We start from the raw sequence: 24,325 nt of genomic DNA, 5'->3' as shown, positions 1-24,325 counted from the left end.
ATCAGTTGTACGACCTGGCAATAATTTTGTACAATTGTTTTTAGGAAAAACAATTGTCATTTGGATTGTGAATGCAGAATTAAAAACCTGAGAATGTCAAAGAAGCGTCACATTAAATCAGCTGTATTTGAACATTTCACCATCACTCAAGATAGAAAACATTGTCTGTCAGTGTATGACAAATGATCCAGACGAAAACAAATGCTGTGAAGCCAAGATCAGTGCATATTCAGGCAAAGATAAAAATGCTCCTACCAGAGCTTCTAATCTAAAGAGACATTTACAGCGCTTTCATCCAGAAGTACTGAAGGCAGTGGATGAGAAAGACTGCATCCAAACCAATGAACCAGTGCCCAGCTCTTCCAGCCAAACAAAGGAGCAGAGAACTTTGCAGCCATCAGTTGCAAGATATTTTGTCAGTGACAAAGTTACTGTGACAATGACAGTAGATACATTTAAAAAAAAGATCATAGCGCTTGTTGTAAAGGATAGTGTGCCTATTTCATTATTTTCACGACCATCTTTTGTGTGTCTGAATGGGGAAATGGCCCGCAAGCTTGGTGTTTCTCTGGAGAGAGAGAGTATTAGAAAATTAGTAATCGAAGAAGCTTTTAAACAAAAGGAAGAACTTAAAAAAACTCTCAAGGGACGCTTTCTGTTTCTTAAAATGGATGCCTGCACACGTCACAGAGTGAACTATTTTGCCATCAATGTCCGATTTGTTTGTGACAAAAATGAAATGGTTACCAAGACATTGGCAGTAAAAGACACCAAAGCTCATCACACCAGTGAGTTTCTCCAGGTCTTGGTGGAAAAGGTTCTGCAAGACTATGAACTTAAAAAAGAGCAAGTTCTTTCTGTCGTAACTGACAATGCTTCAAATATGATAAGTACTATTAAGCTAATGAATGAGAGTAATGATGGTGACCAGCAGCTAGAAGAACATTCTGGGTCCACAGACACAGAAATGTTTGAAATAGAGGAACACAGTATTGTAACTGAGGAGCAAACTGAAGTTGCTTCAGATGAACAGCAGCATGATAGTTTAGACGATCTTGTTGAAACTGTCAATACGTTCTTTCATTCATCACATGCGCTGTGTTGTGCATACGCTACAGCTGGCTATAAGAGACAGTCTGCAAGAAGGACATGCTGCTGCACTGATTGGCAAGGTGAGAAAATTGGCTACTGTTGCCAGAACCCCTCAAGTTGACTCAATTTTGAAGAGACGTGCTGGAAAAGGGGCAATTATTGATCAAGCCACACGATGGGGCAGTACTTACTTAATGATTCAGCGCTTGGTTGAACTGAAAACCTTTCTTGTAGACATGGCTAACCCTCAACTGACGCTAAATGAAAGTCAGTGGAATCAGGTGACTGAGCTGGAAAAATTGATAGAGCACCCATTTACAGTGACTAAAAAATTACAAGCAGAGGACCTAACTCCAGGTATTTTCTTAAAGGAGTGGAAGAACCTGATGTTTCGCCTGTCCCAAACAGGAGGGTTAATTGCAAGTGGCATTGCTACATCAATGAAACGGAGAGAGGTGCTGCTATTACAAAATAACATTCTTTTGGCAGCTGTTTATGTAGACCCAATGCATTGGATTCTTCTAGATGATCAACAGCTAACTAAAGGAAAAGAAGCTCTGTTTGAAATAGCAGTAAGGATGAAAGGGTTGCAGAAGTCAGGAGGAACAAGAAGAATTTGGTCGTCCTGCCACATCTTCACCCTCATCAACTGATGAAGAATTTAATTTCGAAAAATATTTGGGTCATTCCATGTCAAGTGGACCAGTGGTCCCCACTCAACCTCCGATTTTGCTGAAAATTTATAAGGATGTACATGTATGTTTGAAAAGAGGTTCTGTAAATTTTTAGGGCCAGATCTCAAATACATTGGGCACTGTTGACCTTTCACTGGAGGTTCCACCAAGCCTGTGGCTTCAGCTAAGAGGATTTTGCAAACTTTGGCACATAGCCATTAGAGTTCTATACTGGCTATGATGCTGAAATTTGGCATACTAGCTCAACTTTTGCTGCTAAACACGATAAAATTATTACCGGCTATGACAAAACAATATTTCAGCCGCAATTTTGTGTCAAAGTAGCTTGAAAAACGCTTTGCATAAAATTTATGCCAAACTTTGCCCATATATAACAAGACCAAAAACCAATAGTAACTGGTGCTTCGTCCTGTACACCAAACATCTACATGACTTTGCATTGCTGCAATATCACGGTCAAAGCATATGTATTTGTGGAAATATTCACACCCACATATGATGAAAAACTTAAAAAAAAACAAATTTTACCTATTTTCAGGTCAAATTTCTCAAAAAGGGTACCCCTAAAATATATTAATTCTGATATCATTAGAAAGAGCACATTTTTCTCTACAAGGATCATTGTTTTTTTTTTTTGAGTCTATCAGTTTAAGAAATGAAAAATGCCACTGAACATGGTGTTATTTATTAATACGCAATGAATAGTAACTGCACTATTCAAACCCTTGCATTGGTCCATGGTGGTTATACCACAACCAATTCCCTAAGAATTGGTATTATAATCCTATTAAGAATTGTAATAATGCTGTCTTTCGAGAATTGGCAACCCCATCGCCTAGGAGCCATGGCCGATAGCCGTGCAAGGCGAGCCTCGGGCGGTCTCTTTATCGCAGGTTCCGAAGCCTGAGGGTGGGTGTCTTTGCCTAGGATCCCAAGCCTAATATTGGGTATCTTTTGTTGGTTCCCAAGCCATAATGTTCAGTCTAAGTGGTCTGGAATTGTTGCTGAATTTGCAACATAATCGGTTCAGAGAAGCTGTCACGACTCAAGAAGTGGACCCTCTGGGTCACGGCTACAGAGCCCCCGAGGGCGAGCGGACCAGATGGAACCACCCCCTATACAGGGAGTGTTTGGGACAAGCCCAAGGGGGGTGAGGCCGCGACTGCCGGAACCAAAGGGGCGACTAGTATGGGAGCCAGAGGTGGGACAGAGAATACAGGAGAAGTGGTGCCACCCAGGCGCATAGATAAGAGACTAGCCTAGGACGTTAGGTACTAACCAGTATGAAGAGGATTCACGGAAGATTGGGAGTGATGGAAACACAGGACCGGCTAGGAAGGCAGGAACACTAGGCTGGGAAGATGACTGGAGCACCGGGCAGGTACGGAGGCTGGAACACTGGACTGGTACGGAGACTGGAACACTGGACTGGTACGGAGACTGGAACACAGGACTGGTACGGAGACTGGAACACAAGACTGGTACGGAGACTGGAACACAGGACAGGTACGGAGGCTGGAACACAGGACTGGTACGGAGGCTGGAACACAGGACTGGTACGGAGACTGGAACACAGGACTGGTACGGAGACTGGAACACAGGACTGGTACGGAGACTGGAACACAGGACTGGTACGGAGGCTGGAACACAGGACTGGTACGGAGACTGGAACACAGGACTGGTACGGAGACTGGAACACAGGACTGGTACGGAGGCTGGAACACAGGACAGGTACGGAGGCTGGAACACAGGACTGGTACGGAGGCTGGAACACAGGACTGGTACGGAGGCTGGAACACAGGACTGGTACGGAGGCTGGAACACAGGACTGGTACGGAGACTGGAACACAGGACAGGTACGGAGGCTGGAACACAGGACTGGTACGGAGGCTGGAACACGGGACAGGTACGGAGGAAGGAGACAATGAGGCAGAGCAGGGCACAGAATAAACGCAGGGAGCCTAAGAGACCAAGGGGGTACCGGCAAGGAACCGGCAAACACGATAGACGCAAAGGCGTCTAACCCGGGCAGGTGCTGGAGTGAAATACCCGATGGGCGCCGCCATATTGGGGGCGGAGCCATCGGGTCACGAACTCCCAGAGACCCGTGCGGTGCAAGGAGCCTGTCTGCGCATGCGCGGACCGGCAAAGGGACGAGCACCGAGGAAAGCAGGAGCGGAGGAGCGTCGGGAGCGCGCCGGCCGGATCGGTAAGTATGGCAGGGTGTAACAGTATCCCCTCTCTTACCCCCCCTCTCTTTAGGGCTGGAAAGGAATTTTTTCAAAATTAAAGGAGCATTGATATTCTCAAGAGGCTCCCAAGACCTTTCCTCGGGTCCGAACCCTTTCCAATCAATTAGAAAAAATGTTTTGCCCTTGACAGTCTTTTTGGCGAGAATATTCTTAACCTCAAAAAACGCATCAGAGGAGACTGGTTGAAGAGAACGAGATGGGACAGAATGGAAATGGTTGAAAATTGCGGGTTTGAGGAGGGATACATGAAAGACATTAGGAATGCGTAAGGAGGTGGGTAATTTCAATTTGTATGCTACATCATTAACTCGGCTAGAAATCTCAAAGGGACCGATGTATCGTGGGCCCAGCTTCTGGGAAGGAATTTTAAGTCTGATATAGCGAGAGGAAAGCCACACCTTATCGCCAGGTCGATAAGGAGGAGCATCCAAACGCCTTTTGTCGGCAAACCTCTTCATTTTGCTACTGGCTTTTACTAGCGCCTCCTTAGTCTCCAGCCAAATTTGGGAAAACTCCTGGGACAAGAAATCCGCCGCCGGTACGCCTGAGGTGGGGAGAACAGGGAGGGGAATGCCGGGATGTTGCCCAAAAACAACAAAAAAAGGTGACTTAGATGAAGATTCGCTAGTATGGTTGTTGTAGGCGAATTCTGCCCAAGGAAGAAGAGATACCCAGTCATCATGGTGAGCATTAGTAAAATGCCGAAGATAAGAGATGAGGATTTGATTAACACGTTCCACTTGACCGTTGGACTGGGGATGGTAAGCAGAAGAAAAATCTAGCGATACCTTCATAAGACCACAGAGCGCTCTCCAAAAACGGGAGGTAAACTGGACTCCTCGGTCAGAGACGATGTGCTGAGGGAATCCGTGAAGCCGAAAAACTTGAAGTAAAAAAATCTTCGCAAGGTCAGGAGCAGATGGGAGTCCAGGTAGAGAGATGAAGTGGGCCATCTTGGAAAATCTGTCTACTACCACTAGAATTGCCGTGCAATTAGAGGATCTCGGTAAATCGGTGACGAAGTCCATAGCGATATGAGTCCATGGAACCGATGGCACAGGAAGTGGAAGTAGAGGTCCAGAAGGCAGCTGTCGAGGAACCTTATTCCGAGCACACGTGGAGCAAGAAGCAACAAAATCTAAAACATCCTGGCGAAGAGAAGGCCACCAATAATGGCGAGAAATCAGGAAGAGGGTCTTCTTAGCTCCGACATGTCCGGCGAACTGGGAGGAGTGTCCCCAGCGTAAGACCTTCAACTTGTCACAATTAGAAACGAGGGTCTTTCCTGGAGGCGGTGAGATTACATCGAGGGGAGCCAAAGAGACAATCTTAGTTGGATCAAGAATGTGTGCGGGTCTCTCCTCTACATCCGAAGGTAGAAAAGACCGAGACAGAGCGTCAGCCCTGATGTTCTTGTCTCCAGGCCGGAAGTGTAGCTCGAAATCGAAGCGTCCGAAGAACAAGGACCATCTAGCTTGTCGAGGATTCAGTCTTTGGGCTGACTGAACATAGGCTAGATTCTTGTGGTCAGTGAAAATAACAAAAGGATGAACAGCCCCCTCAAGAAGATACCGCCACTCCTCCAGGGCCAACTTGATGGCTAACAATTCCTTGTCACCGATGGAATAATTGCGTTCCGGGGGAGAAAAAGCTTTGGAGAAAAAGCCACAGGAAACCAACCGTCCCGAATTGGATCTCTGTAAAAGCACAGCTCCGGCTCCAAAAGATGATGCGTCCACTTCAAGGATAAAAGGCCTGTTGGAATCGGGACGATGAAGCACCGAGGCAGAAGCAAATTCTTGTTTCAGAGTTTGGAAAGCGGTCTCTGCCTCCGGAGGCCAGAGATTAGGATCAACCCCTTTACAGACCAGAGCAGAGATTGGCTTAGACAATGAAGAGAATTGAGGGATAAATTGTCTGTAGTAATTGGCAAAGCCAAGGAACCGCTGGATAGCTTTTGTTCCCGAAGGACGGGGCCAATTCAAAACGGCAGACACCTTTTCAGGATCCATTCTTAGACCCTCCTCAGAAACAATATATCCCAGGAAAGGCACAGAAGACTGCTCAAAAACACATTTTTCGAACTTTGCAAAGAGATGATTCTCTCTTAGGCGAAGTAAGACTCGGCGAACGTCTCGGCGATGAGTGGAAAGATCAGGAGAGAAGACGAGGATGTCATCCAAGTAGACAACTACACTGGTGTAGAGGCAGTCACGAAAGATGTCATTGACGAACTCCTGGAACACCGCTGGAGCATTACAAAGCCCAAACGGCATTACCAGATACTCATAGTGACCGTCCCGAGTATTGAATGCGGTCTTCCACTCGTCTCCCGCACGGATACGAACCAAGTTATAAGCTCCTCGAAGATCAAGCTTAGTAAAAATCCGTGCACCTCTCAGTCGGTCGAAGAGTTCAGAGATAAGCGGTAAAGGGTATTTGTTCTTCACAGTGATGTTGTTTAACCCTCTGTAATCTATACACGGACGAAGGGAACCATCCTTCTTCTTCACAAAAAAGAATCCCGCACCTGCTGGAGGGGACGATTTCCGAATAAAGCCTCTGGCAAGATTTTCTTGAACATAGTCCGACATAGCTTGAGTTTCTGCAGGCGAGAGCGGATAGATTCTTCCCCTAGGAGGCAGGGCACCAGGAACAAGGTCAATGGGACAGTCGTAAGGTCGGTGCGGCGGAAGAGACTCCGCCTCCTTTTTGTCAAAAACATCAGAAAAAGAAGAATAGGCAGAGGGCAGCCCGGAGAGGACGGGAGAGGAACAAGGGACACCAACAGGGCGCACCGGCAGCAGACAACGAGACCGACAGGAATCTCCCCAACAAAGAATATTGCCCCTACGCCAATCCAGGAAAGGTTCGTGGAGACGCAACCACGGGAGACCGAGAAGAACAGGGTGAGAGATGTTGGCCAAAACTAAAAACGAAATTTTCTCTCTATGAAGAGCCCCAACCTGAAGTTCCACAAAATGCGTGACTTGAGTAATAGTCTCCTGCAGAGGTCTCCCGTCTACTGAAGCAAGAAGAAGAGGGTTCTCTAACGGTCTAACGGGAACTGAGAATTTAGTTACCTCCTCTAGCCTAATAAAATTTCCCGCAGCCCCAGAGTCTAAATAAGCCTCAAGAGAGAAACGTTTGTCATGTACGTGCAATAAAACAGGCAAAGTGAGGGGTTGAGAGGTTTCATTTGTACCTAGGGAGGCCTCTCTTACCTGACCTAGGCGGAGGAGTTTTCCGGACGGTCAGGACAGGCACGAAGGAGATGTGAGGAACTGCCACAGTAAAAACAGACCCTGGGCTCGCCTCTCCTTGCGACGTTGTTCTGAGAGTTTGACACGATCCACCTGCATCGGTTCAGGGGCAGAAACTGAAGCGGTGACCCTAGGACGAGGGCTGAGAGGCCTGCGAGAGGTCATAGAAGAACGCGGAAATTTTTTGTCCCGGGCTCTCTCCTGAAAGCGAAGATCAATTCGCGTAGCTAAAGAAATTAAATCCTCCAAAATTGTAGGAGTATCTCGGCCAGCTAATTCATCCTTAATACGACTGGAAAGCCCCCGCCAGAAAGCCCCGACTAACGCCTCATTCCAACCCAAATCGGTAGCTAAAGTTCGGAACTGAATTGCATATTGCCCAACGGTTAGGGACCCCTGCTGTAGATTGAACAAGGCTTCGGTGGTGGAAGCCAAATGACCTGGCTCATCGAACACTCGACGAAAGGTCTCTAAGAATGGTGTAAGCTGGAGGACCACAGGGTCATCCCGCTCCCAAAGTGGATTAACCCATGCTAAGGCTTCCCCCTCCAAATGCGAAACAATAAACGCCACCTTGGCCCGATCCGTGGGATACTGCAAGGGAAGGAGCTCAAAGTGAAGACGGCACTGATTGAGAAATCCCCGACATTGTTTGGGATCACCATTAAAACGAGGGGGCTTAGCCAAACGAGGAGTGGGATGAGGTGCAAGAGCTGGTGCGGGAACAGACGCGGCAGCCTGGAGAGAAAGTAGACGACTATCTACAGAAGCCATATACCCCAAAATATGGGACTGAGCGTCGCGCTGCTGCGCCAGTTCTTGTTGCAAGCTGGCCAGCTGAGAGGCATTTCCCGGATCGGAGGACTGGAGGGCCGAGAGACGGGAGTCCATAGACTTCATGAAGGACATCATACGAGACTGGTTTTCCCGCAAGAAAACTAACTCCTTCTGAGCGGCTGCGGCTCCGGCGGGATCCATGGCCTTTGCGTACTGTCACGACTCAAGAAGTGGACCCTCTGGGTCACGGCTACAGAGCCCCCGAGGGCGAGCGGACCAGATGGAACCACCCCCTATACAGGGAGTGTTTGGGACAAGGCCAAGGGGGGTGAGGCCGCGACTGCCGGAACCAAAGGGGCGACTAGTATGGGAGCCAGAGGTGGGACAGAGAATACAGGAGAAGTGGTGCCACCCAGGCGCATAGATAAGAGACTAGCCTAGGACGTTAGGTACTAACCAGTATGAAGAGGATTCACGGAAGATTGGGAGCGATGGAAACACAGGACCGGCTAGGAAGGCAGGAACACTAGGCTGGGAAGATGACTGGAGCACCGGGCAGGTACGGAGGCTGGAACACAGGACTGGTACGGAGGCTGGAACACAGGACTGGTACGGAGGCTGGAACACAGGACTGGTACGGAGACTGGAACACAGGACAGGTACGGAGGCTGGAACACAGGACTGGTACGGAGGCTGGAACACGGGACAGGTACGGAGGAAGGAGACAATGAGGCAGAGCAGGGCACAGAATAAACGCAGGGAGCCTAAGAGACCAAGGGGGTACCGGCAAGGAACCGGCAAACACGATAGACGCAAAGGCGTCTAACCCGGGCAGGTGCTGGAGTGAAATACCCGATGGGCGCCGCCATATTGGGGGCGGAGCCATCGGGTCACGAACTCCCAGAGACCCGTGCGGTGCGAGGAGCCTGTCTGCGCATGCGCGGACCGGCAAAGGGACGAGCACCGAGGAAAGCAGGAGCGGAGGAGCGAGGAGGAGCGTCGGGAGCGCGCCGGCCGGATCGGTAAGTATGGCAGGGTGTAACAGAAGCTGTATTGTCAGCCCATTGCTGTCCAAAAAAGTCCAAATCTTGACATTGGCACCTAAAAGTTGGTCCATTAAGGCTATATCAGATGAATTCGGTGTCTCTAAACGAATGGTCAAACAAGCTCGAAAGCTTAAATGTGAACATGGGATCTTAGCCTTACCTAGAATCAAGTGTGGCAAGAAAGTTTCTGAGGAAGTGAAGAAAAAGGTGCATTTTTTGAGGATGATGAATAAAGTCGAAAGTGCCCTGGTAAAAAAGACTATGTATCAGTGTGAATAGCAGGAGAAAAAAAGCAGATGCAAAAGCGACTATTACTGAGCAATATGAGGGAAATGTTTGTTGCCTATCGGGATCAGAATGGCCCCGAAATTGGATTTTCCCATGACTGGTACTGCTTTGCCACCAACCCAAGTTAGTGTAGTGTAGAGAGGTTGTTCTCTGCTCTCAAAATAATTAGATAAGATTTGAGGGCATCCATGAAGGAGGATCTGACAGGCTATACTTTTTCTGAGGACAAATTTATAGATTTCTTCTTATTAACTGCATAACAGTGTTTATCGCATATTTACTTACAAGAGTTCAGAAAAGTTTATAAAAGTTATTTGCTATATTCTAATTGTATTCTAATATAGTTTTTGCTCTAAGTGGTCTGATTTACTTATATGATTGTGAGAAACTGAATAAGCACGATGTTAATATTTTACAACAATAATAATAAATAATAATAATTTTATTTATATAGCGCCAACATATTCCGCAGCGCTTTACAACTTATAGAGGGGACTTATACAGACATTACAGCATAACAGAAATCACAGTTCAAAACAGATACCAGGAGGAATGAGGGCCCTGCTGCTCGCAAGCTTACAATCTATGAGGAAAAGGGGAGACACAAGAGGTGGATGGTAACAATTGCTTTAGTTATTTGGACCAGCCATAGTGTAAGGCTCGGGTGTTCATGTAAAGCTGCATGAACCAGTTAACTGCCTAAGTATGTAACAGTACAGACACAGAGGCTATTAACTGCATAAAGTGTATGAGAACATGATGGAGGAACGTGATTATGTTGTTGTTTTTTATTAATAGGCCACACAGGGATAATTAGGTTAATGCGTTGAGGCGGTAGGCCAATCTGAACAAATGAGTTTTTAGTGCACGCTTAAAACTGTGGGGATTGGGGATTAATCGTATTAACCTAGGTAGTGCATTCCAAAGAATCGGCGCCGCACGTGTAAAGTCTTGGAGACGGGAGTGGGAGGTTCTGATTATTGAGGATGCTAACCTGAGGTCATTAGCAGAGCGGAGGGCACGGGTAGGGTGGTAGACTGAGACCAGAGAGGAGATGTAGGGTGGTGCTGAGCCATGGAGTGCTTTGTGGATGAGGGTAGTAGTTTTGTACTGGATTCTGGATTGGATGGGTAGCCAGTGTAATGACTGGCACAAGGTAGAGGCATCGGTGTAACGGTTGGCGAGGAATATGATCCTGGCAGCAGCATTCAGGACAGATTGGAGCGGGGAGAGTCTGGTAAAAGGTAGGCCAATTAGTAGAGAGTTACAATAGTCCAGACGAGAATGAATAAGTGAGACAGTAAGAGTTTTTGCAGAGTCGAAAGTAAGAAACAGTAAATTTATTATTACGAATTGGCCATTTATGAAGGAGTCGGAGCCAGAGTCGGAACCTGATAAAATCCAGGAGTCGGAGTCGCAACTGTGGCTTACCGACTCCACAGCCCTGATTCTAACACCTGGATATGTTTATTTGTGAACCATTCCATTGTAGATTTTGCTTTATGTTTGGGATCATTGTCTTGTTGGAAGACAAATCTCCGTCCCAGTCTCAGGTCTCTTGCAGAATCAAACAGGTTTTCTTCAAGAATGGTCCTGTATTTGGCTCCATCCATCTTCCCATCAATTTTAACCATCTTCCCTGTCCCTGCTGAAGAAAAGCAGGCCCAAACCATGATGCTGCCACCACTATGTTTGACAGTGGGGATGGTGTGTTCAGGGTGATGAGCTGTGTTGCCTTTATGCCAAACATCGTTTGGCATTGTTGCCAAAAAGTTCGATTTTGGTTTCATGTGACCAGAGCACCTTCTTCCACATGTTTGGTGTGTCTCAGGTGGCTTGTTACAAACTTTAAACAACACTTATGGACATCTTTGAGAAATGGCTTTCTTCTTACCACTCTTCCATAAAGGCCAGATTTGTGCAGTGTACGACTGATTGTTGTCCTATGGACAGACTGTCCCACCTCAGCTGTAGATCTCTGCAGTTCATCCAGAGTGATCATGGGCCTCTTGGCTGCATCTCTGATCAGTCTTCACCTTGTTTGAGATGAAAGTTTATAGGGACGGCCGGGTCTTGGTAGATTTGTAGTGGTATGATACTCCTTCCATTTCAATATGATCACTTGCACTGGTCCTTCTCTAGGCTATTAATATCTGCCCTCAGGCACTGGCTTTCCCACTCTGGCGGAGAAAATTGGGCGGGAGCCTACGCCAGTTTTTTCCGTGATTGAACCCTTAATTTTAACACCTAAAGCTCCAAAATTTTGCACACACAAACTACTAACATTATTAGTGTTGGATATGTAAAAATATAACGGATATGAAATGGTTTACTGTATGTAAACCATGTCTCATATCCTGTCGGGTTTGATAAGGAGATAGCAAAAGCCGGCAATTTAATTACCAGCTTTTCAGCTATCTAGCTCTGTAAAATATATATATATATATATATATATATATATATATATATATATATATATATATACACTCACCGGCCACTTTATTAGGTACACCTGTCCAACTTCTTGTTAACACTTAATTTCTAATCAGCCAATCACATGGCGGCAACTCAGTGCATTTAGGCATGTAGACATGGTCAAGACAATCTCCTGCAGTTCAAACCGAGCATCAGTATGGGGAAGAAAGGTGATTTGAGTGCCTTTGAACGTGGCATGGTTGTTGGTGCCAGAAAGGCTGGTCTGAGTATTTCAGAAACTGCTGATCTACTGGGATTTTCACGCACAACCATCTCTAGGGTTTACAGAGAATGGTCCGAAAAAGAAAAAAAATCCAGTGAGCGGCAGTTCTGTGGGCGGAAATGCCTTGTTGATGCCAGAGGTCAGAGGAGAATGGGCAGACTGGTTCGAGCTGATAGAAAGGCAACAGTGACTCAAATCGCCACCCGTTACAACCAAGGTAGGCCTAAGAGCATCTCTGAACGCACAGTGCGTCGAACTTTGAGGCAGATGGGCTACAGCAGCAGAAGACCACACCGGGTACCACTCCTTTCAGCTAAGAACAGGAAACTGAGGCTACAATTTGTACAAGCTCATCGAAATTGGACAGTAGAAGATTGGAAAAACGTTGCTTGGTCTGATGAGTCTCGATTTCTGCTGCGACATTCGGATGGTAGGGTCAGAATTTGGCATAAACAACATGAAAGCATGGATCCATCCTGCCTTGTATGGAGCATCTTTGGGATGTGCAGCCGACAAATCTGCGGCAACTGTGTGATGCCATCATGTCAATATGGACCAAAATCTCTGAGGAATGCTTCCAGCACCTTGTTGAATCTATGCCACGAAGAATTGAGGCAGTTCTGAAGTCAAAAGGGGGTCCAACCCGTTACTAGCATGGTGTACCTAATAAAGTGGCCGGTGAGTGTATATATATATATATATATATATATATATATATACACTCACTGGCCACTTTATTAGGTACACCTGTCCAACTTCTTGTTAACACTTAATTTCTAATCAGCCAATCACATGGCGGCAACTCAGTGCATTTAGGCATGTAGACATGGTCAAGACAATCTCCTGCAGTTCAAACCGAGCATCAGTATGGGGAAGAAAGGTGATTTGAGTGCCTTTGAACGTGGCATGGTTGTTGGTGCCAGAAGGGCTGGTCTGAGTATTTCAGAAACTGCTGATCTACTGGGATTTTCACGCCCAACCATCTCTAGGGTTTACAGAGAATGGTCCGAAAAAGAAAAAAAATCCAGTGAGCGGCAGTTCTGTGGGCGAAAATGCCTTGTTGATGCCAGAGGTCAGAGGAGAATGGGCAGACTGGTTCGAGCTGATAGAAAGGCAACAGTGACTCAAATCGCCACCCGTTACAACCAAGGTAGGCCTAAGAGCATCTCTGAACGCACAGTGCGTCGAACTTTGAGGCAGATGGGCTACAGCAGCAGAAGACCACACCGGGTACCACTCCTTTCAGCTAAGAACAGGAAACTGAGGCTACAATTTGTACAAGCTCATCGAAATTGGACAGTAGAAGATTGGAAAAACGTTGCTTGGTCTGATGAGTCTCGATTGCTGCTGCGACATTCGGATGGTAGGGTCAGAATTTGGCGTAAACAACATGAAAGCATGGATCCATCCTGCCTTGTATGGAGCATCTTTGGGATGTGCAGCCGACAAATCTGCGGCAACTGTGTGATGCCATCATGTCAATATGGACCATAATCTCTGAGGAATGCTTCCAGCACCTTGTTGAATCTATGCCACGAAGAATTGAGGCAGTTCTGAAGGCAAAAGGGGGTCCAACCCGTTACTAGCATGGTGTACCTAATAAAGTGGCCGGTGAGTGTATATATATATATATATATATATATATATATATATATATATATATATATATATAATTAGGGTGTTGCATTTTTCCGAAGTTATGATTTTCATATGACTTTGCTTGAATCCTTGATCTAAGTTATCTAAAAGATCCATGTAAAAACTTTTAGCGAAATCGATTAATATTTAGGGGTTGCACACTTTGACCACTTATCTGAAAGTATTGAAATTCATGAAAATGTATCATCGACATCACACTAATGTGTATGTTGTGTTCTATTATGTTTTGCAGGTAGTTAAACTGAAAATTAGTACTAGAAAGGGAATTTGGTTACTTGAAAAGGTGCCTGGTGGTGAATTTTTGGGAGCTCGACTCCCTTCCAAGGAACAAATGCTTTTAGTTTTTATTTACCATCACAAGGAAATGAAAGAAACACTCATGTGCTGCTAAATCCACAAGTATTAAACTACAGGAAGTGTGGACGAAAGCAAGTATCCTGTCATGACAGAGGAGAATATCCGAACTCGTATACAGAAGTTATACAAGGAATATTAACATCTGGGTAAAGAGAAATCAAGAAACACTGACAAAGCAAATATGAAGCGGCAGATTTGGAAAGGTGATCTTGTTGAGCTATTTGATATTGCCAGGCAAAATGTGATGTCCATGAATAGCGTACTAGAAGACGATAAAGCATTCCTTATGTCACAAAGAGAGGATCGCATGAGTTCATCAATGAGTGGTGTAGATAAGGTTCTTGCCTCACAAATTAAAAAGAAGAAAATAAATACAGAAAAAAGGAGGCATACAAGATGAAACGTAAAGAAATCGCCAAAATGAACAAGACCGTTATAAGGTCATTCCATGTCAAGTGAACCAATGATTTGTACCTCTATATTTTAAATTATTTTGTCATTTGGTAATAGTTTGTCAGAGAATGCAAAATGTGAAGAAAAACATTTTCTAGATTCGGAAAAAGTGTGAATTTCGGTGTTGTCCGCCTTTACATTTCTCCTTATAACTCAGGCTAGAAAAAAAGATAGAGAAACAAAAAAAACCCATTCTACTCAGAACTGTACAGGCTTTTACCAGATATGTCACAAGAGTGTCTCTGATAATATTTTACCCATGCAAACGCAAAACTTTAAAACGCATTTCCGAAAAAAAAGTTTAAAATTTCAAAAACTGCACATGTGCCTGCTATGCTCCTAGCCACATCTGTACCAAAACACAATTTGGGGTCGTGATGGGATCATATTTTAAAAAATAAAACTATTACAGTGTCAGTTCAAAAATCTTGAATTCAGATCTGTTCAGCCTGTGGTCTAAAAGTGTGGGGTCCATATTTACCAAATAATCCATGATTTATTTAGATATTACTGTATTATTTTATTATGTTACAGCTTAGAAACAGGAGAGGACAGAGGAGAAAGCTTTGTTAGGGCTGAGAATGACCAGGGGTAGACAGTGAATGCAGAGCAGATGACAGGCCGGCAGCTCGGGCCTCCAGAGGCCGTATTCACACCAAATCTTATCACCCAGGAAACTCCTCAAATGGAGGAAGAAAAATATTCTTAACATCCAGTTCATGTATTGTACAAACCAGGACTACGGGGAGGAGAGTTTGTGATAACATCGGTTACAGGAAGCAGAACCCATCACAGGGACTCAGCAATACCGGACCGTCATCCCATGTAGTGGAAATAAAGACAGTGACGTCCTTGAAGTGGTAGAAGGCGGCACAAGATCGGCAATGGATGACATAACTGGTGATGTGACCTATGAATATGATTGGCGCTGGTGGCGGCTACTGTACTCTCCACAGATTGTGAAAATGAAGAAGTAGAAGTGACTTTTGCACCTTCTGGTCCAGCGCCGTCCTTTGTGTATCCAAGAAAACCAGACAATTTAAAAGATAACAAAAATCAGATATTAACTCAGGTGGAGCCGTACACCATGACAGGCCGCACATACTGACACAAAAGGAAATGGCCATTGCTAGCAAGCGCTTATGGACAAGATGACATTTCTCCCACTAGAAGGGACACATTGATAAAAGGCCAGTGTAACAACCTATTAATTGGTTGATTAGTTCATATTTTATAAAACAAGGATTTAACCACTGTACTGTTCTTCTTAAACACTTCATAAATGACATGTTTAGTGAGATAATAGAAAACAAATTGTTACAAGTATAAATAGGTCATAAAAATATTGTTTCTTTTAATCTTGTTTTTACCATATAATTAGGATGAGACTGTATTTAGAAAACCACACTTGAGGATATGATCACTTTTTTTCTTTTGGCTTGTTCAATGCATTCAGGTTGAAAATGCTGAGCAAGTTGTGTTATGATGATAAGATGTATTTATTCTGGCACTTTGGTATTTGTTTTTTGTGTTTCTTTATTGTTGCATATAAATGTTGAATTCAATAAGTTGTAATTTCAAAAGAAAAAGGGAAGAAACTCACACAAACATAAAATCAGATGATTCAAGGCTTAAAAAAAAATAATTTGATAGATCCCAAGTTGAATCCCTGTACAAATATAAACAAGAACACAAGTAACACCCATGCATTTTTTCACAAATTTAAAAACATGTTTTTTTCACAATTGCGCATCAAAATTTTTAATTTGATTTCTCCAAAACAAAATATAAAGAAAGTCTTGTGACATATCAAACGAAAGCCGGTACCGTTCTGAGAAAAATGATGCCTCTCCCAACTCTTTATCTTTATTCTAGCCCGAGATATGATAAAAAATGTAAAGCCATACCAGGCCAAAATTTGCACTTTCAAAACTGTAGAAGTCTGTAAAAAATTAACTAATGAAGAAAAAAATTCAAAACTTTTAATTTGTAATTAAAGTTGTACTTCATAAAAAATAAAAATCTAAAGATGTCAGGTAAAAAAAATATTCATATTTGGATCACTTGATATGGAATGACCCTATAGCGGAACACTCAGTCTCATCTCCATCATCATCATCAATTCACGAAAAGGACGAATTTTCTGCAGCACCAGTGAAAAAATCTTGTGTAGGTCATAGATTAAAACCTCTTGATCACACACGGCTACATGGGATCGAGAACAACTCTCCATTCGAAAAGTACTTCATTTATTGCAACTGCATAAAGCCTTGGTCACAATGTTTCATGCATTTCCATATCTTTACTGTTCTCTGAGCTCGGGCGATTAACAGAAGACAAATGGCTGTGAACATGGAAAAGTCACTTTGAAAATCCTCATTTAGTCTTACATTGGGATAGTGAATTGTTGCCTGAGGGAGTGTCAAAACTCTAGAAGATATAGTTGCTGTTCTTGTAACTGGAAAAGATTTTGAGCATTTGCTTGGCATACCTGCTGCCCAGAAAGGTACTGTTGAGCTAATGGCTGAAGTTGTTATTCAGAAGGTGGACCGATTCGCGCTACATGACCTTATCATTGGTATATCTTTCGATGCAACTGCATCTAATACAGGAATGATCCAAGGAGCATTTATCTGAATTGAAACTGAATTTGGGTGACCATTGTTGTGGTTGGCTTGCCGCCACCACACCCACAAAGTAATCTTGAAAGAAGTGTTTGGTAACTGTTGTAACATACCATCAAGTGGTCCTGACATCAAGATTTTCCGAAAGTTCCAAAATCAGTGGAATTCAGTTGATAAGAAGTCCTATTCCACGATGTTAGTTGAAGACAATCCCATTCAAGGTTTTCTAGAACGTGTGAAAATGGTGGACTACCTCAACAATGTCTTGAAAGATGGCAGTCATCCAAGAGGAGATTACAAAGAGCTATTACAACTATCACTTCTATATCTTGGAGGTTGGAATGAAAACGATTTTGAATTTAGGGTTCCAGGGGCTCTGACAGAAGCAAGGTGGATGGCAAAGGCCATATATGTACTCAAAATTGTGCTATTTACTAAACAATTGCATAATTTCTAATACCGAATTGAAAGGAATAAGAAAAGTAGCATGTTTTGTCTAATATACTGTATGTCCGCTTTTGGCACGAGGCAGTTGTAAGTTGATGGGCTCCAAAGAATGATTTGGAGATGCTACAGCTTTTGCAATCTTATCCAGAAAAGATGTCACAGAAAGTGCCCTCACAGTGGCGAAGAGACACATTTGGCATCTGTCAGAAACTAACAGGATTGGCATTTTTGGATGAACGTATCGGTCAAGCTGAGAAGGATATGTTTGAAAATTTAAGAATGAAACCTGCACAGAAAAAGGAACTGAAACGGAAGGTAAAAAATATAGTAACTTACCGATAACGGTATTTCTGAGCCCATGATGGCACCACGGAGAGAGGGGATCCGCCCACCAAGGACAGGAAACCTAGACAAAAAGTTAGTACCTCTCTCCCACATCAGTTTGCAGAGCATGATGGGAGCTTAGGTTAATAACAGGATCTAATTTCGACATTACTTGAAGTCTTAACCGAGATACCGCGTGGCTATTTACTTAGGTATTAGCATAGGGATGTTTTATTAGTGTGCACACCCATACGTGAAGGGAGGGAATGTACGGGTGCCGTCATGGGCTCAGAGAAATATTGTTATCGGTAAGTAACTATATTTTTCTCTGTCCCCCATGACGGCACCACGGAGAGAATTGCAGAGACTGTACATTAGGGAGGGACCACCGCTTCCAGCACCCTTTTCCCAAAGGTGAGGTCCAAGGAAGAGATAGGTCCAATCTATAGTGCTTATAGAATGTAGAGGGTGAAGACCAGGGTAGCAGCTCTACATATCTGATCAATTGAAGCACCGGCCCTTTCAGCCCAGGAGGTTGCTACTGCTCTCGTTAAATGTGCTCTGATTTCTCCCGGGATTGGTACCCCACTTGATGAGTACGACAGGCTGATGGCATCTCTGATCCATCTTGCTAGGGTGCTTTTGGAGGCTTTTTCCCCCTTTTGGGGACCCTGGAAACAGACAAAAAGAGATCCATCCTCCCTACACTCCCTAGTGGCTTCTATGTAGTGGATAAAGCATCTAACATCCAATGTGTTTAAGGACTCTTCCTCCTTGTTTTTGGGGTTAGGACAAAAGGAGGGGATAGATATCTCCTGTGCTCTATGGAAACGAAAAGCTACTCTTGGGAGGTAGGCCGGATCAGTTTTGAGAACAACCCTATCATCCAGTAATTGAGTGAAAGGGGGGTTGGCTGACAAGGCTTGTATGTCACTAACCCTACGCGCAGAGGTGAGGGCGACCAACAGGGATGTTTTAAAAGAGGATTCTCAATGGGACATCTGCCAAGGGTTCAAAGTGAGGTTTGGTCAGGGCCGTAAGGACTAGATTTAAATCCCACTGAGGGGTACTCCATGAGGGTAGAGGTCTTGATCTTCCTGCTGCTCTAATGAACCTGGAAACCCAACAATTACCTGCCAGATCACAATTGAATAGCGCCCCCAAAGCTGCTATATGGACTTTTAGGGTACTTGTGGCCAGACCCATCTCTAACCCCTTTTCCAGGAACTCTAGCATGGCTTTTAGAGGAACTTTTTCACCTGGCGCCTGAGGACAACAGGAATTTTTTCCATATTTTTCCGTACTGTTTAGTCGTAATTGGTTTCCTACTTTGCAGCAGGGTAGACACTAGCCCCGGTGAAAACCCTCTATTTTCTAACAGCTCCCTTTTAAATTCCAGGCTGTCAAGTGTAAACTTGCAACCTGCGGATGTTTTACTGGTCCATGGGAGAGGAGATCTGGAAGGTCCGGGTGTACTCGGGTCGGAGATAGACATCCTTCTCATCCAGGAAAACCATAGCTTCATTCTGGCCAAAGAGGGTATCAAGACTACACGAGCTCTGTCTTCCCATATTTTCCTCAGAACTGCTGGTATTAGAGCGACTGGGGAAAGGCATATGCCAGCTGGTGGTTCCAAGGAATCAGGAATGCGTTGAATGCTATGGGGTTCCCCAATGGTGTTATAGAGGAAAAGGTGTCTACCTTCTTGTTCAGATTGTTTGTGAAGAGGTCTATGTCTGGTACTCCCCACCTTTCTGAGATTTGGTTGAACACTGCTTGGTTCAATTCCCATTCCCCCTGTTTCAGACGGGATCGAGTCAGGAAGTCTGCTCTGTAATTGGCCACCCCCTGTATGTGAAGGCCTGACAAGGACTGTAGGTTGTTCTCGGCTATCTGTAAGATTGATTTTGTTACTTCCATTAGACACTGGGAACGGGTACCCCCTTGGTGATTTAGGTTCGCTACCACTACTCTGTTCGATATAATTCTGACATGATGAGAGTGAAGGGGATTTAGGAATTCTAAGAGTGCAAACTTGACTGCAAGTAGTTCTTTCATGTTGGAAGATACACCCTTCAGGTTGTCTGACCAGACCCCCTGAGCTATGAGATCGATCAGATGGGCCCCCCACCCATTAGGGCTTACGTCTGTAGTCACTACTTTTGAGACCGGGGTTACCCAAGGGACAACTCAGGACAGATTGTTCCGCGTCATCCACCAATCTAGTGAGAGAATTGTATTTGGAGATTAACTGAACCGACCTAAATTTCCTTCTAGAGAAACTTCTGACAAAATTTGCCATTGAAGATCTCTTGAATGAAGTTGAGCCCATTGGACTGCAGGAATGCAAGCAGTCATGGACCCCAGGAAGGACATAGCTTGACGTAGGGATATGGAGAGGAGATCCCTCATTCTGGATACTAGTCCCACCATCCTTTGCATTTTTTCTGAGGGAAGACGGCATTCCTGATTGACAGAGTCCAATGTGATGCCCAGATATTCCTGAACTTGGCATGGTAGTAATTTGGACTTCGTTAAGTTCACCAGCCAGCCTAGGCTTTCTAAGGAGTGCATGATCTTTTTTAATTGGCTTTCGCAATGCTGAGGAGAGTTGCCGATTACTAGTAAATCGTCGAGATATGGCACGATCAGGGTGTCTTGCTTCCTCTGGTGGACGATTACCTCTGCTACCAGCTTGGTGAAAACTCGAGGTGATATGGCTAGTCCGAAGGGGAGGGCTGCGAATTGGAAATGTCTTATCACCCCCCTGATATGAACTGCTATCCTGAGGAATTTCTGATGGTCTTTGTGGATAGGGACGTAATATGCGTCCTTCAAGTCCAGGACTGCCATAAAACAAAGTGGAAACAACATTTTTATTGATGTTTTTATTGTTTCCATCTTGAATGGCTGCACATTTAGATATTTGTTTAGACTCTTCAAATTTATAATTGTCCTGTATGAACCATCCATTTTTTTTCCTCAGGAAAAGGGGGGAGTAATATCCTTTTCCTCTTTCCTGGAGGGGAACCTCCAGGACAACCCCCTTGTCTGCTAGTCCCATAATCTCTTGTTCTAACGCCAGTTGTTCCTCCACTGACGATCTCAGATGTTGTCATGAAGGAGGGATGAGGAAGTTTGTGGAATTTGTTTTAGTCCCGAATTTATTATGCCCAATATCCATGGACTGTTGGTAATTTTCTCCCAGGCTGAGAGAAAGAGGGGCAGCCTTCCCCCTTCCAGGGGCAAAAATTCATTGGGCTGCCTTTTTGTTGTCAGTGGGGCTCTTATTGAACATGAACCCCTTTTTTTTGTTTTTCTTGTCTTCCCATCTATCCTGATTTGTCCCAGGCTTCCTACGGATGAACCTCTTGCTCCGAAAGGGCCTCCTGTAGGAAGGATTAGTGAGGATAGGGAACGACTTTTTATCCCCCGCTTTATCCAAGATGTCATCTAAAGTGGGGCCAAATAAAAATTATTCTCAGGGGATGGTACATAATGTCGATTTTGTTTGAAGATCCCCTGGCCAACACTTAAGCCAAAGGGCCCGCCTGGCCGCGTTAGAAAAAACTGATCTAGCAGCTAGTCCTATTGAGTCAGCGGAAGCATCTGCCAGGAAAGCGGCTGCTCCCCGCATTACTGGCAAGGTGTTCAGAATAGTGTCCCGAGACGACCTGTTCTTAAGCTGAGTTTCCAATTGATCAAGCCAGACTATTAGGGAACGGGATGTGCAGGCGGCCACTGCCGGTTTTAGCCCTCCCCCAGCTGCTTCCCATGAGCTTTTTAGGAACGCGTCCGCTTTCTTGTGCATGGGATACTTCAGGACTCCCATGTCCTCGAACGGAAGGGCATATTTTTTAGATGCCTTGGCGATGGCAACGTCCAGTTTGGGAGCTTTTTCCCAAAAGGAGCAAGACTGGTCATCAAAAGGGCTCTTTGGTGTAAGCAGGGCCTTTCTTATGGGCTTTTTCCACTCCTTTTTAATCAAGGCCTGAATTTTCTCATTAAACGGAAAGGCCCTCTTTTCTTTTGAGACCCCCGAACAATGTCCTGTACTGATTTTTTTGGGTGAGGGTCAGTTAGCCCCATGGTGTTCCTAACTGCCTTAACGAGGCTATCAGTCTCTTCTAGAGGAAAACAGCTACGACCCCCAGTGGAAGATGAAGTTGAGGAAGAATTGGAGGTGTCTGAGTCCCCATCTTCGCTACCCGTGTCACTGGTATCAGGTGTTAGGGATCTGTGCCTGGTCTTATTTCACTTTTGCCCCTGCTGTAGGGATCTAAAGGTGTCTTCCACCTGGTTTTTTATCAAGGTTTTGAGGTCTGCTGCGAACCCGGGAAGCCCTTCACACACTGTCTGCTGTACACATGAGGTGCAAAGTATTTTTTTTCCCAAGTAGAGGGAAGTTCCTCTCTACAAAGGGCGCATATATTGTGCTTAGTTTTCCCTGAGCTTTTCTTCCCCTAAAGAAAATAAAAAACAAATATAGGACCTCATTAACCACTAGCTTTCATGAAGATCACTCACCACCTGGTGGACCCATTAGTACCGGTTGGGGATGATCTGTATCTGCAGCCGGATTATCCTTTGTGCCGGACACTGCGCTGGAGCCTATACTGTGCTGCAATCCCGAGCGTCCTTTGCCGGTAACCTCCTGGTGCTGGGAGGCTTGTCCTTTTTGTGGCCGTTGTTTCTGCTGCTGCGGTGGTGGGGATCTGGATAGGGGTGATCCCTGCGGGTCCAGGTCGCTCATAATGCTGGGGGAATGCTGGTCGAGCACCATCAGAAGCATTCGACCAAAGGGCTGCCCCCTTTAAGTAGCAGAGACTGGATTACCGAGTCCTGTCTTGCGGCTGCGCGATGTAAATGCCCGCACATGCGCAATGACTGGATACCCAGTCATGCATTGCGCCAAATCGCGTCCAGCCCTCATGCATGCGGTGTCGCCGGTACAGCCCCCAAGATGGCGCCGCACGTGTATTCTGGTTCCCGGAACCCCTAGCTATGGCAGACTTACGCTTGGGGGGGCAGCCTATATACTGCCTCCTTCCCCCAGAGGGACCCCCGTGTCGGGATGCTGCTGCGGAGTTTCTTACCTGGAGAGGCAGCCCCAATTCTCTCCTTGCTGCCTCTCCCCGCACACCCTAGAGGCCTGCTAACCCCAGCGGTGGCGCCTCGGGTCGCCACACCAGCCAAGGCAGGGGGACGGATTGGCCCCGGAATCCCACGACAAACGAGGTTAGGCTTCTGTAGGTCTCCCTTCAAGGAGAGGAAACCAAACTGATGCGTGAGAGAGGTACCACCTTTTTGTCTCTGTTTCCTGTCCTTGGTGGGCAGATCTCTCTCCGTGGTTCCGTTGTGGGGGACAGAGAAAACCTAGTTTTTGAAGGAAAAGACCTCAACGATTTTGTTACAAGTAAAACAAAGAAATTCTTTGAATTGTTTGGGATCCACGACGTAGAAGAATATTGCAGTGATACACTGAGAAGCTCCGTCAAGGCTCTTAAGGTGGTGAATGACACCGCGGAAAGGGGCATTGCTCTAATAAAGAAGTTTAATAATTCAATCAGATGAACAACAGAAACAGTTCTTGTTAAGAGTTGTCGAGTGTAATAGAAAAGCCGTCACCAAGCGAACAAAAAAAGGAGTTGCATCTTTCACAGCACATTAGTGTAAATCATTTAATACGTATGATACTGCCTATCAATGTTACTATTGTCACTATTCTAAGTTTTTAATTGTTTGAATTTCTAAAAAAAAAACAACTTAACATTGAAAATCTTTTTTGCTTACTTTTATAAAACTGATAAATGTGTGCAACATCTAAATATTGTTTGATCGTCTTGAAATTTGGCATATATACTTTTTAAATTAGTGAGACTCGGGGCATAAGCAAAGTCTGCAAAAATTTCACATTTTTATTTTTACCATACAAAATGAAAAACCCTAATACACATACACACACACACATACACACACACATACATACACACACATACACATATACACACACATATACACACACACATATATACACACACACACACACATATATATACACATACACACACATATACACACACACACATATATATATATATATACACACACACATATATATATATATATATACACACATATATATATATATATATATATACACACACACACACATATATATATATATATACACACACACACACACACATATACACACACACATATACAGGTCCTTCTCAAAAAATTAGCATATAGTGTTAAATTTCATTATTTACCATAATGTAATGATTACAATTAAACTTTCATATATTATAGATTCATTATCCACCAACTGAAATTTGTCAGGTCTT

Source organism: Ranitomeya variabilis, chromosome 2, assembly GCF_051348905.1.
Source record: "Ranitomeya variabilis isolate aRanVar5 chromosome 2, aRanVar5.hap1, whole genome shotgun sequence".
Taxonomy (NCBI): domain Eukaryota; kingdom Metazoa; phylum Chordata; class Amphibia; order Anura; family Dendrobatidae; genus Ranitomeya; species Ranitomeya variabilis.
This window is presented reverse-complemented; position numbering follows the sequence as displayed.